The following is an 18,393-nucleotide window of genomic DNA, read 5'->3' as shown; positions in this document are numbered from 1 at the left end:
CTTTTGTATCGTTACCCCAATACCCCCATGCATATGGGATATATTAAGCATGGTGATCAGGTCATGATATGAATAAACATAACAGTTTAAATAATATACCAGTAAGGCCTTCTCGCGGACCACCATGAGAATTTGGGGGGAGGGGGCTGAAGCCCCTCAACACCCCCCCCCCCAGCTACATGCCTGGCCTGGGGGAATCCTTTATTGGGAGGTGTAGAGATGTGTTTATTATAAAGTGTTTATTATACTGTGTTTAAACTGTATTTGTGTTTTACATTGGTTGCCGTGGCCTAGCTGTGAGAGATAGGTTGCCATGGTAACAAGGCCGAAGAGGAGGTGGGCGGAGCTTAAGGAGAAAAAGGTTTGAAAGTGACAGTTAATTTTCAGTCAGGAGGATGAGACCCTGAGAAGAGGGCAGAGTCAGATAGGACTCTGGAAAAGTAGTTTAGTCAGGAGGATGAGACCCTGAGAAGAGGGCAGAGTCAGTTAGGGCTCTGTGGTGTGAAGCAGTATAGATTCAGTTAGTTCTTGGTATTTGTGAATATTTCTTCAGCAAGGGAGCTGAAGGAGAAACCTCGTTAGATTGCTTGAGTTAAAAAGAATCTAACAGAGGGGGTTTTAGGATCGCCAGTAGTGGAAGACTGGAGATCAGTGGTTTGATCCAGTATAGGACAAACATTGTGAATATTCACAATAGGGAACACTGAAATAATAAAGCACTTCACTGAAGAAGGAGTTTATAAGATTGTAACATCAAAAGCCTTGAATGTATCTCAACTAAGCCATATTGTAACCATCAGCATATGCCAAGCTCAACATCTCAGTATTGCAACAATTACGCTTTGTTAACAATAAACTTGTTCTCTTTGTATTTTAAACCTGTCTCCTCCATTGATTTTATGTTCGGTGCATTCCACTCTACCAAAGTTACCTCACAACGCAAATAGGCATAAACAGAGACTTTAAGACCAGCGTCTCTAAACATATTGGTGGCAGTTTAATTTAATAGCAATCTAGGAACTTTCCTACATTTTTGGTAATCCCATTTGGTGGGATTAACACCACGTCTTTACATTTTATTGGTGGCATTGATACGTCTTTATATTTTTGGTGCCATTCGGTGGGATAAAGACTTCTTTACAGGAGGTGTTAGCTGCTGCTGTTTGTTTCATGTCTGGAATTCCCCAGTTTTCTGAGTGGTGCTCTGTATTTACTGTCAGACTGCATAGAGAAGCCATGGAAATCCACAAGCATGTGGACAATTTCAACAAAAAGGAGGAAACCATGAAAATGAACAAAATCTGACTACCAGTATTAAAAAAACACTAAAATCAGGACATTATTCCCCATGGAAATACTCAGGATACAAATATATAACTTTTTCTGGACTGCTTATCAGAGAATCCTCTATTGAAAGGGGGTACATCTATACCAGGCATGGGCAAACTTGGGCCCTCCCGGTGTTTTGGACTTCAACTCCCACAATTCCTAACAGGAATTGTGGGAGCTGAAGTCCAAAACACCGGGAGGGCCCAAGTTTGCCCATGCCTGATCTACACTGTAGAATTAATACTGTTTGATACCACTTTGTTATGGCTCAGTGCTACAGGATCCTGGGATTAGTAGCTTGGCAAGGCATCAGCACTATTTGGCACCCTGTAATTCCATAGCATGAAGCCACAGCAGTTAAAGTGGTGTCAAGCTGCATTAATTCTATAGTACAGTACAGATGCACCAAACGTCATTGCCCACGCCAATTGAGTGATTCTGTGAATTACAGTGCAAAAAAAGTAATTTCTCAGGCTCTGGGGACATGAATTTTGGCAGCAAAATGTTCACCAGATGTAGCTTGCTGGAGTAAGAGTCTTCTCATGTGACTCTCATAGTGTCTGTGTTGACTTTTCCCATTTCCCACCCTAATTGAACACAAACACTCTGAGGGATATTTAAGGTAAGAAAAATGCGAACAGAATGTGATTTTATTTACTACTAGCTGTGCCCTGCCACGCGTTGCTGTGGCCTATAGTAAAACTTATCAAAGTTGAGGTAGATATCTGGACTATTATGAAAGAGAGGTACCTACCTATTCCTTCCCCCTTTCTCTCCTTTCTTCCTTCTCTACCTCTTTCTTTCTTTCCTTCTTTCACTACTTGGTTTCATCCTTCTCTCTTTCCTTCATTCCCTCCCCCTTTCTTCCTTTGCCTTTCTTCCCTCCCTGTTTGCTTCCTTCTTTCGCTTTTTATTTCCTTTTATTTCACCACCATCATAACAATAACAATAATGCAATGCATTGCCTCCGGGACCTGACACCTCTCCCATTCCCCCTAAAAGGGTCTCATAGGAATCATAGCATCATAATAATCATAGAAATAACAACCTTTACCCGCCACGTGTTGCTGTGACCAACCTTCCCTCTTTCTCTCCTTCTTTCCCTCCTTCCTTCCTTCCCTCCCATCTTTCCTTCTCCTCTTCCTTCTCTATCTCCTTCCTTCCCCCTTTTTCTTTCTCTTCTGGCCTCTTTCCTTCCTTCTCTCTTTCCTTCTTTCCTTCCCTCCCTCTTTCTCTACATCTTCCCCCTTCCTTCACTCCCTCTTTCCTTCCTTCATTCCCTTTTTTCTTTCCTTCTCTCCTTCCTTCCTTCCCCCTTTTTCTTTCTCTTCTGGTCTCTTTTCTTCCTTCTCTCTTTCCTTCTTTCCTTCCCTCCCTCTTTCTCTACATCTTCCCCCTTCCTTCACTCCCTCTTTCCTTCTTTCATTCTCTTTTTTCTTTCCTTCTCTCCTTCCTTCCTTCCCCCTTTTTCTTTCCCTCCCTCTGTCTCTCATTTCTTCCTTCTCTACCTCTTTCCTTCCTTCCCCCTTTTTCTTTCTCTTCTGCTGTCTCTCTTTTCTTTCCTTCCATCTTTCCTTTTCTTTCCTTTTCTTCTTCCTTCTTTCTCTAACTTTCCTTCCTTCCCCCTTTTCTTTATCTCCCTTTCTCTTTCTTCCTTCTTTCCTTCCTTCCTGTCTTTCCTGGATTTTGACAGGGCGGGAAGGGGTGCGGTGGGGTTTGGAGGTGGCGTGAAGTAAAAGGAGGTAAGATTGGGGCAGGCGAGTGATGGAGCGTGAGGTTGTGTGTGTGCGTGCGGCAGTGGGAGGAGTGATGGAGCGTGGGGTTGCGTGTGTGTGTGCGGCAGCGGGGGGGAGTGGGGTTGCGCGTGTGTGTGTGGCGGTGGGGGGAGTGATGGAGCGTGGGGTTGCGTGTGTGTGTGCGGCGGGGGGAGTGATGGAGCGTGGGGTTGTGTGTGTGCGTGCGGTGGGGGGGGGTGTGTGCAGGAAGCGGCGCGGCGGGGCTTGGAGTGGGCATGGCTTCCGCAGAGGGAACTGTGTGCGCACGCCAGGGAACTTGCGGCTGGGCACCAATGCGCATGCTCAGTTGTTTTGCCGTTTTGTGAGTGTGTTGTTGTGTTGTTTTTCATTTTGAGTAGATATGTTTGTACCTTATGGGTTGTGTTATGGGCATGGGAATTTTGGTTAAGTTTCGTTGGGGGGTTTGTGAGTTTTGTTGATTTGCCATTTTGTGAGTGTGTTGTTGTGTTGTTTTTAATTTTGAGTAGATATGTTTGTACCTTGTGGGTTGTGTTATGGGCATGGCAATTTTGGTTAAATTTCGTTGGTTTTTTTTTAGTTTTGTTGTTTTGCTGTTTTGTGAGTGTGTTGTTGTGTTGTTTTTAATTTTGAGTAGATATGTTTGTACCTTGTGGGTTGTGTTATGGGCATGGCAATTTTGGTTAAGTTTTGTTGGGGTTTTTTGAGTTTTGTTGTTTTGCCGTTTTGTGAGTGTGTTGTTGTGTTGTTTTTCATTTTGAGTAGATATGTTTGTACCTTGTGGGTTGTGTTATGGGCATGGCAATTTTGGTTAAGTTTCGTTGGGGTTTTTTGAGTTTTGTTGTTTTGCCGTTTTGTGAGTGTGTTGTTGTGTTGTTTTTCATTTTGAGTAGATATGTTTGTACCTTGTGGGTTGTGTTATGGGCATGGCAATTTTGGTACAGTTTCGTTGGGGGGTTTTTGAGTTTTGTTTCCTCGTTGGATGCCCCTAACAAATTTATATATATAGATTGTTTCAACTTAACACAGCTGACCTGCCAAGCGATGGCTTGACCCCCACCATCTGTTACCGTTTACTATGACCATTCAATTCAGGATAGTACAGTTCAGAGCAGATATTATTTTTATCAATGGCCAAGCTGTTTATAATACACTTTTATAGACATATTTTATAATAATAATAATAATAATAGGTAAAGCTTTCCCCTTGACATTAAGTCTAGTTGTGTCCAACTCTAGGGGGTGGTGCTCATCACCATTTTTAAGCCGAAGAGCCGGCGTTGCCTGTAGACACCTCCAAGGTCATGTAGCTGGCATGACTGCATGGAGCGCTGATACCTTCCTGCAGAAACGGTACCTATTGCATGTTTTAAAACTGCTAGGTTGGCAGAAGCTGGGGCTAACAGTGGGAACTCACCCTGCTCCTCAGATTCAAACTGCGAACCCTTCAGTCAGCAAATCCAGCAGCTCAGCGGTTTAACCTGCTGAGCCACTGGGGGCTCCCTAATAATAATAATAATAATAATAATAATAATAATGATGTTATTTCTTACCCACCTCTCCTCATGGCTTGAGATGGGTCACAGCACAACCAAAACACACAAACATTTAAAAAAACCTATTATTATTATTTTTATTATTTATTTATTTATTTATTTACTATATTTGTATACCGCCCTTCTCAGCCTTCAGGTGACTCAGGACGGTTTACAGAGGCAACGATTCGATGAGTAAGAACATCATAAAACATTTAAAACATTAATAAATAGTATAAAACCAAACAAAAGTAATAAAAACATAAGCTATTTGTGTCTCCTAATTAAAAACATTATCCATCTCATCGTCTCGTCTATAAACACACTACATATTAAATACACAAGCTAGAGATTAAAACACAGGACACGAGTTTAAAATGCATGATTAAAACTGGCTGGGTATGGTAAGTGCTCTAATATAATTGCTAATTAAATGTCTTTCTGGAATTCTCATGTAACCACAACTCAAGCAACCAGAATTTTCAAGCAACCAGCAAAAAAAAAAAAAAAAAAGCAACTAAAATTGCATGCTGAAATCATAAAGCTGTTTTTTCCCCCATAATGCAATTAAACTGCTACATTAAATTAAGTTTGTCTTTATTTGCTTTTAATTAGTGACCCCAGTTGCGCAGTGGGTTAAACTGCTGAGCTGCTGAACTTGCTGACCAAAAGGTTGGTGGTTCAAATCCGGGAGCGGGGTGAGCTCCCACTGTTAGCCCTAGCTCCTGATAACCTAGCAGTTTGAATATATGTAAATGTGAGTAGATCAATAGGTACTGCTTCTGCATGACAGTAATAGTGCTCTATGCAGTCATGCCAGCCACATGACCTCAGAGGTGTCTATGGACAACGCTGGCTCTTTGGCTTAGAAATGGAAATGAACACCACCCTCCAGGATTGACTTAATGTCAAGGGGAAACCTTTACCTTTACTATACACACACACAAAAGACGTTAAGGCAGTGCAAATGATTCTCCTCTCCCCAACCTATTTTACTTTCAAAACACTGTCAAGGGGAAACCTTTATCTTTTAATGTTTTGATGCCAAGTCAATACAGAGTTTATAGTACAGCGTAGTATTGAGTATTGTATTAGTTAGGCTACTTTTAATATTAACTCTCAAGCCACCAGAAACTACATTTATCCAACATCTAAATGAGAGCCTGTTAATTAAGAGTCTACTGTACATCAATTTGCAGTAAAAGGGTGAGTCTTTTGCAATAAAAAATTTCTGACCAGGTGTAATAAACTTCACCTGGGCAAAAAAGTGGGCAGGGCCAAAAACGGAGTGGGTGTGGCTTACAAGGAAGATGAGGGTGATATCTGGAGAGGATTTGTGTCAATTAAGATGTTCTTGATCCAATCCTTGGCATCTCTTAGCATTAAAAAACCTGACCAGACTTTGAGATCCGCTTTCCACAACCCAACATGTGCTGGACTCTCAATCCCATCATCCCTACTTACAGGGGGAAGTGAATATCGAGATGGAGGACAAGATGTTCAGTACAGCTTGCTCCTCCAAGTTGGTCCCCTCCAGATGCATTGGATTACGACTCCTAATTAACCCCATAATAAGAATCCACACAGATTGGGATTGGGGATATCTGCTTTAGAACCCGAAAAACTGTTGACGCATCTCATTGGTGTCAGTCCCATCCCCAGTCATGGAGAGTATTGAATCCAACCATGCAAGGCAGCAAGATGTTCAAAGCAGATTCCTTTTCCAACTCCATCCCCTCTACTTGCTTTGGACTATGATTCCCATCACTCTCAGCTATGTGTGGATGATGGGAGCCATAGTTAATGTGAATCCCCACATAGACTGGGGATATCTGCCTTAGCTCCCGAAATACTGTTGTAGCAGTATTTCGGGTGTCAGTCCCATCATCTCCAGTAATGGAGAGTATTAAGTCTGGTTATGCAAGGCAGGAAAATGTTCAAAGCAGACTCCTCTCCCAACTCCATCCCCTCCATTTGCTTTGGACTATGACTCCTAGCACTCCCAGCTATGTGTGGATGATGGCAGTCATAGTCCAAAGCATCTAGAGCAGTGTTTCTCAACCTTCCTAATGCCGCAACTCCGTCTTAAAGTTCCTATTGTGGTGACTTCCAACCATAACATTATGCTTGTTGCTACTTCATAACTGGAATTTTGCTACTGTTATGAATCATCATGTAACTATCTGATATCCAGGATGGATTTTCATTCACTGGACCTAAATTTGACAGAAATATCCAATGCACCCAAATTTTGATACTAGTGGTTGGGGGCGGCGGGGGGGGGGGGGGGGTAGATTGATTTTCTCATTTGGGAGTTATAGTTGCTGGGATTTATAGTTAACCTGCAATCAAAGAGCATTCTGAACTCCACCAATGATGGAATTGAACCAAACTTGGCACACAGAACTCCCATGACCAGAAGAAAATACTGGAAGGGTTTGGTGGGCATTGACCTTGAGTTTTGGAGTTGTAGTTCACCTACATCCAGAGAGCACTGTGGACTCAAACAATTATGGATCTAGACTTAACTTGGTACAAATACTCAATATGCCCAGATGTGAACACTGGTGGAGTTTGGGGAAAATAAACCTTGATATTTGGGAGCTGTAGTTGCTGGGATTTATAGTTCACATACAATCAAAGAGCATTCTGAACTCTACCAACGATTGAATTGAACCAGACTTGGCACCCAGAGCTCCCATGACCAACAGAAAATACTGGAAGGGTTTGGTGGGCATTGGCCTTGAGTTTTGGAGTTGTAGTTCACCTACATCCAGAGAGCATTGTGGACTCAAACAATCATGGATCTGGACCTAACTTGGCACGAATATTTCAAAATGCCCAGATGTGAACACTGGTGGAGTTTGGAGAAAATAGACCTTGACATTTGGGAGTTGTCGTTGCTGGGATTTATAGTTCACCTACAATCAAAGAGCATTCTGAACCCAGCCCACAATGAATCTGCACCCAACTTGGCACACTATATGGTGAACATTGAATACTGGTTGGATTGGGAGCTGTTTTCTGTAGTTCACCAACACCAAAAGAAGAGAATACTGGTGGGGTTGGGGGCTGTTTTTGAATTCTGCAAGTTGTAGTTCACCAACACCAAAAAGGGAGAGGACAGGCAGAGCGATCTTCAGCCTTCTCTAATAAAGGAGTTCTTAAGACCATCAGAAATATGTGTTTTCTGATGGTCTTTGGTGACCCCTCTGAAACCCCCCTTGGGACCCCCCCCCCCAGGATTCCCAACCCCCAAGTTGAGAAACACCATCAAGGTTTGTGGAGGCTGCCTTGAGTCCCAAAGTATTGAGGCATCTCATTAGTGGAGGATTGCATTGTTTTGGAGGATCTCCAAAGCTTCTTGGGGTGGAAGCCAACCATGTGGGAAGCTTTAACTTCTGAGGCTCCAGGGTGCATCTATTCTATGGCGTAGAACAGGCATGGGCAAACTTGGACCCTCCAGGTGTTTTGGACTTCAACTCCCACAATTCCTAACAGCCTGTTCATAACAGGCTGTTAGGAATTGTGGGAGTTGAAGTCCAAAACACCTGGAGGGCCCAGGTTTGCCCATGCCTGGTTGAACCAATCATAGAAAGTACAGTTTGGTGAGGCACCAGCACCCTTTGGAAGAAGACTAAAACTGTGACAAAACTACAAATCCCAGGTTTTCATAGCATTGAGCCATGGAGTGGGCTCAAACTGTATTCATTCCCCAGTGCAGCTGCACCCACAGTTGATGCCTTGTCCTCCAATCTAATAAGGAAGGATGGACCTTACACAGTTGGGAGGGTGAGATCTAGAGTTGGGATTGCATCTCCCCAAATCCACATTCCAGGGGTCCTGGTCACGGATTCTGGGCGTTGGAGTCCCAAGGTGAGGGAGAGGGAGTTGCCCTTTGGGCCTTACCTGTGCAGGTGGCTGCTGAGCTCTGCAGAAGGAAGGAGTGGCCGCGTCGAAAGGGGAAACTGAGGCAGGCTAAGCACAGCCGCTTCCTCTAATCCGCATTCTCCTCAAAATCACCAAAGTATAGCCACACGGCGTGGTTTTGTCGTTTTGTGGAGGCTGAAAGTGAAACTACTTGTTCTGGGCGGGGAAAGGAAGGAGGGGCCACAGACCCGGGGTTGATAAGGAGAGACATTCCCCATTCACATTTCTCATGAATGCTACAGTGTTGATGCAATTTATATAGGGAGGAGGAAGCAGGTGGCAAAACTACCTCTGAGCATGTGCATTCTTCCGACTCCATGTGCTTAGGGACAGTTCTTGAGTTGCTTCCTTTCCACACTGCCCTATATTCCAAGATCTGATCCCATATTATCTGTATATCTCAGATTATCTGGCAGTGTAGACTCATATAATCCAGTTCAAACCAGATAATCTGGGATGAGATGAGGCATGGGCAAACTTGGGCCCTCCAGGTGTTTTGGACTTCAACTCTGAGTAGGCTGTTAGGAATTGTGGGAGCTGGAGTTCAAAACACCCAGAGGACCTTAGTTTGCCCATACCTGAGCTAATCCCAGATTATCTAGTTTGTCCAGGCTACACTGCCCTATATCCCAGGATCTGATCCCAGATTGTATTGTCGAAGGCTTTCATGGCGGAATCACTGGGTTGTTGTAGGTTTTTTGGGCTATATGGCCATGTTCTAGAAGCATTCTCTCCTGACGTTTCATCTGCATCTATGGCAAGCATCCTCAGAGGGTTGTTGTAGATTTTTCGGGCTATATGGCCATGTTCTAGAAGCATTCTCTCCTGACATTTCGTCTGCATCTATGGCAAGCATCCTCAGAGGGTTGTTGTAGGTTTTTCGGGCTATATGGCCAGTTCTAGAAGCATTCTCTCCTGACGTTTCATCTGCATCTATAGCAAGCATCCTCAGAGGGTTGTTGTAGGTTTTTCGGGATATATGGCCATGTTCTAGAAGCATTCTCTCCTGACGTTTCATCTGCATCTATGGCAAGCATCCTCAGAGGGTTGCTGTAGGTTTTTCGGGCTATATGGCCAGTTCTAGAAGCATTCTCTCCTGACGTTTCGTCTGCATCTATGGCAAGCATCCTCAGAGGGTTGTTGTAGGTTTTTCGGGCTACATGGCCATATTCTAGAAGCATTCTCTACTGACGTTTCGTCTGCATCTATGGCAACCATCCTCAGAGGTTGTGAGCATGCTCTGAGGATGCTTGCCATGGATGCAGGCAAAACGTCAGGAGAGAATGCTTCTAGAACTGGCCATATAACCCAAAAAACCTACAACAACCCAGTGATCCCAGATTATTTGGCAGTGGAGACTTATATGATGCAGTGCAAAGCAGATAATCTGGGATCAAATCTGCAATACAGGGCAGTAACATTTCCCACTCACTTTTCTCATTAATGCTACAGTGTTGATGCAATTTATATAGGAGGGGAAGGAAAGCAGGTAGCAAGAGTACCTCTGAGAATGTGCAGAGAGCCATCCTCCTTCCATCTCCATCGGTTTAGGGACAGTTGTTGAGTTGCAACCTTTCCACACTGCCTTATATTCCAAGATCTGATCCCAGATTATCTGTGTATCTCAAATTATCTGGCAGTGTAGACTCATATAATCCGGTTCATAGCAGATAATTTGGGATTAGATCAGATTTGGGCAAATTTGGGCCCTCCAGGTGTTTTGGACTTCAACTCCCGCAATTCCTAACAGCCTACTGGCTGTTAGGAATTGTGGGAGTTGAAGTCCAAAACACCTGGAGGGCCCAAATTTGCCCATGCCTGGATTAGATCCTGGATATAGGGCTGCGTAGATCTAGCCTGAGATGTGCTTTTTGAAACTGGACCGTTTCCTACTGGGCGAAAATTCCAATGAAGTCTAGACTCATCCTGGCTTCTAGAAAGACACCCCTCCCATGTCCAGAATCCTAGGAAACCCACCCCAGGCTCCTCTAGACATCAAATTCCAAGGAAATCATTGCTCCTGGGTTTTTGTTCCACATTTGGGACTCTTTGGGGCGTGAACTCAGAGTTAAATCTATGTTCTCATCGATGTTTTGTTTTAGAGATGGGTGGAGCTGATATGTGTGTCAGCTCTGGTTGGAGCCTGTTCCCATTAGTCAAACCTTTTTTCTAAAGGGGACAGATGAAAATAATAATATCAATAATAATAATAATAATAATGCTCTTTTGGGCTATATTCTACTTAGTAAACCTATGACAGTAGACTCTCAGGCTGGCTCTATACTGCCTTATATTCCAGGATCTGATCCCAGATTATTTGGCAGTGTAGGCCCATATAATCCAGTTCAAATCATATAATATGGATTAATGTATATACTCAAGTATAAGACTAGTTTTTCAGTCCTTTTTTTAGGCTGAAAAAGTCTCTCCCGGCTTATACTCAAGTCAATGTTATTTATTATTTTACTTTGTTGTTGTTGTTATTATTATTATTATTATTATATTTATTATTTTATTATTGTTGTTATTACATTTATCATTTTACTCTATTATTGTTATTGTTAAATTTATGTTTTTACTGTATTGTTATTATTACATTTATTATTTATTATTACTGGTATTATTACATTCCATTATTTTACTCTATTATTATTATTTTCATCCGGGCGTCCCCTGGGCAACGTCCTTGCAGATGGCCAATTCTCTCACACCAGAAGCGACTTCTGACACGATAAAAAAAGTTATTATTTTACTCTATTATTATTGGAGGACATGTAAGCATATTTACATTGAAGAAGGTTTGAATAATGGTTTAATCCAAGTTAGACAGTCTTATCTTGAATTATAGTTTTATGGAAATATTCAAAAACATTTAACCTACTGATGCCTAAATTAATATAATTTTATTGGTATCTATTTTTATTTTGAAATTTACCAGTAGCAGCTGCATTGCCCACCCTCAGCTTATATTCAATCCCAATCCATTTTCCCAGTTTTTTTGTGGAATATTAGGTGCCATGGCTTATATTCAGGTCGGCTTATACTCGAGTATATACGGTACTTGATTGATAATCTTTGTTATATGACAGTGTAGAAGGGGCCATTGGGCCCTTCCACATAGCCATATAACCCAGAATATCAAGGCAGAAAATCCTACAATATCTGCTTTGAACTGGATTATATGGCAGTGTAGACTCATATAATCCAGTTCAAAGCATATAGTATGGATTATCCGATTTGATCATCTTTGTCAAATGACAGTGTAGAAGGGACCATAGGGCCTTGATATTCTGAGTTATATGGTTGTGTGAAAGGGCCCATAGATTCCTGTACCCAGATTGAATATCCCTTATCAGAAATGCTGAGGACCTGAAGTATTTGAGATTTTTTCTGATTTTAGATAGAATACCTGTGTTTACATGCCCATAATAAGATGTCTGTGAGATTTCAGTATTTATTTTTATCCTATCTTTCTCTTGATATAGAAACTCAAGGCAGCTTTTGCCATATATTAAGATAACCCTATACAATATTTGCAATAAGTTCCTGCACGAATCAAAGTTTGAGTACATTGAACCATTAAGAAAGCAAAGCTGTCACTGTCTCAGTCACCCAGGTGGATAATTTTGGATGTTGGAACATTTCAGAATTCTGGATAATGATTAGCCAATAATGATGTGAACCAACTCATGGTATCCACAAATATCCCTTCTTCTTCCCATACCCATGGATTAAATCACAAGGATCAAGGGCTCTGTTCTACAACATTTGGAAGAATGTCTCTTTTTCTTCGTCAAGATCTCGTTGCTGATCTCTTCCTCCACAACATCCCAGTGTTCCACTCTGTCTCCAATGTTCTCTCATGAGAGGAAGAAGCAACCAACTCCAAGACATATTTCTAGCTCCAAAGCATCCCTTGGGTGTGTTGCAAATTTGCCTGCTCCCCTTTCTCTGCTTTTCTGGTCTCACCGCAAGGCCCCCGGTGGAGTCTGGGTTTGAGAAAGGCATCCAGAGCGTCTGGAAAAAGATGAGGCCCAACTGTTTATATGGGGAGATATTGCCAAAAGAGGAGGAAAGCAGCAGAAAGATTGCAGGAACTACAGCAAAGCCTAGCCAGTGTTGACAATATTGTTCTAGTTCATACATGCATTTATTTCAAGATATGAAAGCAAGGACCATAAGGAAGGCTGAGCGGAGGAAGATAGACACTTTTGAACTGTGGTGTTGGAGGAAAATTCTGAGAGTGCCTTGAACCATGAGAAGATCCAACCAGTCAATACTCTAGGAAATATAGCCCAGCTGTTCACTGGAGGGAAGAATATTATAGGCAAAGATGAAATACTTTGGCCACATAATGAGAAGACAGGAAAGCTTAGAGAAGACAATTATGCTGGGAAAAATGGAAGGAAAAAGGAAGAGAAGCCAACCAAGGGCAAGATGGATAAATGGTATCCTTAAAGTGACTGGCTTGACTTTGAAGGAGCTGGGGGTGGCCACGGCCAACAAAGAGGTTTGGTGTGGGCAGGTACATGAGATCATGAAGAGTCAGAAGCAACTGAATAAATAAACCACAATGTGAAAGCAATTAAAATGCGAATTCACCACCACCACAGCCCAAAACATACCTGCACCTTTAGCCTGGATGGCTGTGACTCCACCTCAAAAGTGAAGTGACTGCCAAAAGCAGGAAATGTTTGGGAGTCAACAATGACAGCCCATTGTTCCTCGGAAGTGCTCTGACTATTGATTTATTTATTTGCTTTATTTCTATACCGCATTTTTCAGCCCTTAACAGGCTTTGGAGATTCCCTTGGAGAAAAGAGTTATGTGTGACCTAATGATATGGATGTATTGGAAAATCTATAATCACACATGACCAAGGGCAAGATGTTGTTGTTGTTCATTCGTTCAGTCGTCTCCGACTCTTCGTGACCTCATGGACCAGCCCACGCCAGAGCTCCCTGTCGGCCGTTACCACCCCCAGCTCCCTCAAGGTCAGTCCAGTCCAAGGGCAAGATGGATGAATGGTTTCCTTGAAGTAACTGGCTTGACTCTGAAGGAGCTGGGGGTGGTGACCGCTGACAGGTAGCTCTGGCGTCGGCTGGTCACGAAGAGTCGGAAGCGACTGAACAAATAAACAACATAATCACACATAGTAAAGGGAAAGGTTTTCCTCTGACCTTAAGTCCAGTCGTGTCTGACTCTAGGGGTTGGCACTCATCTCCATTTCTAAGCTGAAGAGCTGGCATTGCCCGTAGATACCTCCAAGGTTTGTGTGGAGCACCGTTAGCTTCCTACAGAAGCAGTACCTATTGATCTTCTCATATTTGCATAATTTTGAACTGCTATGTTGGCTGTATCTGGGGCTAATAGTGGGAGCTCACTCCACTCCCCATATTCAGTCTGCTGATCTTTCAGTCAAGAAGTTCAGCAGCTCAGTGGTTTAACCTGCTGCGCCACCAAGGGCTCCAATAATCACACATATATTGTACAATTACATACAATAATCACCCATATATTGTATGTAATTGCACACTGAAATATAGAAAACCAGGCCTCTTTGCATTAGATCCCTAGTACCAGGCAGTACAAGGGAGGCCAAAGGGAATGTTCAGGAGCATCTATGTTTAGATGGGTAGGAAAGAGGGGTGAACTGTTATCTGTAAACATTCCAGGAGTCAGCCACAAGTTGGTACGGGTAAATGGACAGGCCTAATGGAAGAGAAGGCCCGTCTTGATAGGTAAAGGGGGGTCTCTTGATGGAATGCTTATCTCTGTAGTTGACTCTAGTTTCTGTAACTTACTTACTTAGGTGATCCCTTGTTGTCTGAGTATGGTAGCCTTCCAAATTCTTGGAAGATGCCTGTGTGTGAGTGTTTTTAATGTGTGGAGGTTGGTGCACAGCTGATCAACACAATCTTCACCGAGTGAGGGTCCCAACCAGTGGCATGGTTAACATGATGATGGTGGCTTCTCAGTCTGTTGCAGTCTTCTTCTGCAAGTGTTGTCTCCTAGTGCAACTAGGCACTGAACTTGGAAAGTTACTTTTATACAGAACTAGTTCCCATTGCTCAGTGCTTAATAAGGGACTCATTTTGTTGTTTCTTGCATTTTAAAATCTTTTTATTACTTTCTGAAAATTACTTTTAAGATGGATAGGAGAATGGCATAAGAATTGAAAAAGATCCTTTCAAAATGCCCTTTTAGAAATAACTAGCATTGTTAGCATTGTTAAGTCCCCCTGGTGGTACAGCGGGTTAAACCGCTGAGCTGCTGAACTTGTTGACCGAAAGGTTGACAGTACAAATCCGGAGAGTGGGGTGAGCTCCCACTGTTAGTCTCAACTTCTGCCAACCTAGCAGTTAGAAAACATGCAAATGTGAATAGATCAATAGGTACTGCTTCTGTGGGAAGGTAACGGTGCACAATGCAGTCATGCTGTCCACATGAACTTGGAGGTGTCTACGGATAATGCCAGCTCTTTGGTTTAGAAATGGAGATGAGCACTACCACCCAAATGTTTTGGTCTTCAACTCCCAGAAATCCTAACAGCTGGTAACACCTGGGGACCCACAGATTGAGAACCACTCACCTAGAGGGAGGACACTTCAGGTCACTCATACTATCTGACCTATAACTGAGACATTCTTCATTCTTCATTTCTAAGCATTGTTGTCTCTGCCTCGGTTCCTCCTCCAGATGGGCAGAAACTGGAATTTAACTCCAAGTTCACTGGCCTAGTGATCCCATTCCAACTGCACAGATGCAGCAATTTGAAACAGTGTTGAATGAACTCTGGCAATCTGTTATGTACTGACAAACAACAGAAACAGAAATGTGGACCGCAGCACACCACTGCTGTCAATAGAGAAAGCTTTTCAATTACATGGTGTACCTAAAGCACAAAGCAGTTTAAACATTTCCGTGGGCTCCTCCCATTTGCCAACAATCCAAAACATTATGTCTTCCCAGCAGGCCTTCTCACTCCTTTTTTTGTAGTAAGGAACAACTTTGGCAGGTTGCAGCTTGGTTTCCCTTCTCCAGACATCTGCTCATTGTCCCAAGCTGCAAATGAAAAATAATCGCGCTTCCCAGGGTCATTGGGTGTGTAGCATGTCCCACCATCCTGCATCACAATGCACAAGCCTGTAGCCAAAGGGGTGGTTTAGGGGTTCAAACTATCCCCAAAAATTTTCAGGTAAGAAAAATAACTGGTTTATTCTCAAGAGAGGTGAGGCAGCTGTTTGGTTTGTTTTCCCTTGCGCAGAAGGGGGCGGGGTCAGGGGATTCATTTTTGTGCATGCGCTATATTGTGTTATAGCATTTTGGGTTTTTTAAGCCCCTTTCACTGTGGTTTTTTTTGGTGTGTTTTTGTGAGTGATGGTCACTCATTGGCTTGATAGTCTGTTGTGTTCAAATTGTGTCATTTCATCCAGTGGTTTTGGAGTTTTGAGGTCCCCACAAACGAACTTTATATTTTTATATATATAGATATATGATTGTTAGCATATAATGTATGTTGATGTACTTATGTCTCTATGGTTACTCCCTGTTGTCCCCCTTAATTTGAATGTCAGGATTGTATGTAGCAGAGAAACCTCTACTCACAAAACTTTTGAATGAGAACATGAGCACTCAATAGGAATACCTTCAATAATGTCTGGAGAACTCATGAGCTTTCACAGAGCATCAAAGCAACTAGTGCATCCTGGCCAAAATGGATAAGTTCCATTTAAAAAGATATCAAAGGGATTTTTATTTATTTTGTGTCAAAAGCATTGCACGAAATAGTTTATCTAAAACTGATAAACTAAAGGTAAAGGTTTCTCTTGACACAGGGGCGGCTCAACCCAATACGCAAAGTAAGCATTTGCAGTATAGTTGATTTTGCCCAGGGGCGCTCTTGAGGCGCTCTTGGGGGAAAATAGACCTTGACATATGCGAGTTGTAGTTACTGGGATGTATAGTTCACTTACAATCAAAGAGCATTCTGAACTCCACCAATGATGGAATTGAACCAAATATGGCACACAGAACTCCCACGACGAACAGAAAATATATATCAGTGATTGGTTTGGGGGGGGGGGGGGCAAAATACGGTTTGCTTACAGTTGAAAATTACCTAGGGCCGCCTCTGTCTTGACATTAAGTCTAATCATGTCTGACTCTCTGGGGGTGTGCTCACCTCCATTTCTAAGCTGAAGAGCCAGAGTTGTCTGTAGACACCTCCTAGGTCATGTGGCCAGCATGATTACATGGAGCGCCGTTACCTTCATGCAGAAGCGGTACCTATTGATCTACTCAATAGGTACCGCTTTTTGTATGTTTTCGAATGGCTAGGTTAGCAGAAGCTGGGGCTAGCAGCAGGAGCTCACCCCGCTCCCTCAATTAGAACTGCCAACCTTTTGGTCAGCAAGTTCAGCAGCTCAGCGGTTTAATTTGCTGCGCCATCACTTAGACAAAATAGTTTATCTAAAACTGATAAAATAAACGGATCACAACTGCTAGATAGTTTTAGACCAAAAACAGGCAACAGTGACTGCATCGCCTGTAGCTTTAAACCACTCTTCCTCTGTACATGAGGCAGGGCTTTGTGGGCAAGCACACAGATGCTGAGTTGTTTATTCTGCTCCACAATCACACAAGGTGGAGGATTCTTCTAGGTAGTGTCATTATGCCAGGTTGTTTTTTGAGGGACTTTCAAGTTGCCCATTTTTGGTTTGCCCCTGGAGGAAGACCCTCGTGGAGGGCCCTCCAGTTGGAATTGCCTGATTTTGCTGCCCAGAGGGATATTCTTGCTGTTGCTGGAGGAACATTCGGAGGAGTAGTGTTTGTCATTAAACTTTTCCTTGATTTGAGTCTACTGGTAGGAGGCCAATAACCATACAGTAGGTGGCTTTCACACTATTCAGCCATTTCTCTCGCAATTGGCAGCAACTTCCTGTTGCATTGCCAGCTAGCTTATAGAGTCTATCAACAGGTGAGGAGAGATTTTTAAAAGGCACTTTGGACTTTATCTAAGTATCTAAAATTATATGAAGGGCTAAGCTTCCAGACTTTACCCCTAATGTTAGAATTCTCTTACAGAAAACTACAAAAGTTAAACATTCTTGGGGAGGAGGGAAATTTTGGAACAGAAGTCTAAAATGGATTTCTTCATCCTTTTACGGGCATGCTTTGAAAGTTCTTTCCAGATGGCATCTAATGTTAATTGTAAATGAATTATTTCTCATTTAAATGGATTATTGTCACATGTGTGTGATTTTTTTGGCACTTATATACATGTTAGTTTTGTCCATGTGCAGAAAGCTGATATTTTCCAGATTTGGCCTGTAATTAAGCTCCTTTTTGCCAAAAACATTAGTCCAGATGTTCAACATAGGATGTCCTTATGTCGGTGGGATCTATGCCCACTCAGTACAGGATGCTCTTTTCTCAGTAGAAGCTATGCCCACTCAGCCTAGTGCGCCTTAATGCACATCTCCCACTGCTTGCTTGTTCATCTAGAGATGGCAAGTGGATAAATCAGCAAGAACAGCAAGTAAGGACAGAAGCAGAATCAGGAAACCCACAGCAGCAATGCCTTCTTGGCAAGTTATGAGTCTTGGTAGATGCTTAGTTATACCATCCTTTTGAGTATGCCAGTCCTGTGATCTAGTAAAATAATCTTTGGAACTGTGGTGAAGTCAGTGAGTAGGATTTCAGCTGGGTAGTCACAGGAGTCAGGGACAAGGAGAGGAAATAGACTGATGGGTTTGGGAGTGACCCTGTATGTTAGAGAGTTATATCAGCTAAGCCTAGTTGTCAACTGAATATTGCTCCTATCCCCTTTATGGTTATGTAGA

The 18,393-nt window shown here is 42.7% G+C and overlaps 1 protein-coding gene across 1 annotated transcript in view; it reads right to left on the bottom strand.

Moving 5' to 3' along the window:
• Positions 1 to 8,669, bottom strand: part of FLT3LG (fms related receptor tyrosine kinase 3 ligand) — a 44,996-nt gene extending 36,327 nt beyond the window's left edge. The window contains exon 1 of the mRNA XM_060780490.2: positions 8,528 to 8,669. The gene's annotated coding sequence lies outside the window, so the exon portion shown is untranslated. The remainder of the gene's footprint in view (positions 1 to 8,527) is intronic.
• Positions 8,670 to 18,393: the final 9,724 nt, after the last annotated feature.

This window comes from Anolis sagrei, chromosome 6 (genome assembly GCF_037176765.1).
Source record: "Anolis sagrei isolate rAnoSag1 chromosome 6, rAnoSag1.mat, whole genome shotgun sequence".
NCBI lineage: Eukaryota > Metazoa > Chordata > Lepidosauria > Squamata > Dactyloidae > Anolis > Anolis sagrei.
Note: the sequence above shows the minus strand (reverse complement) of the source record. Positions and strands in the feature narration are given on the sequence as shown.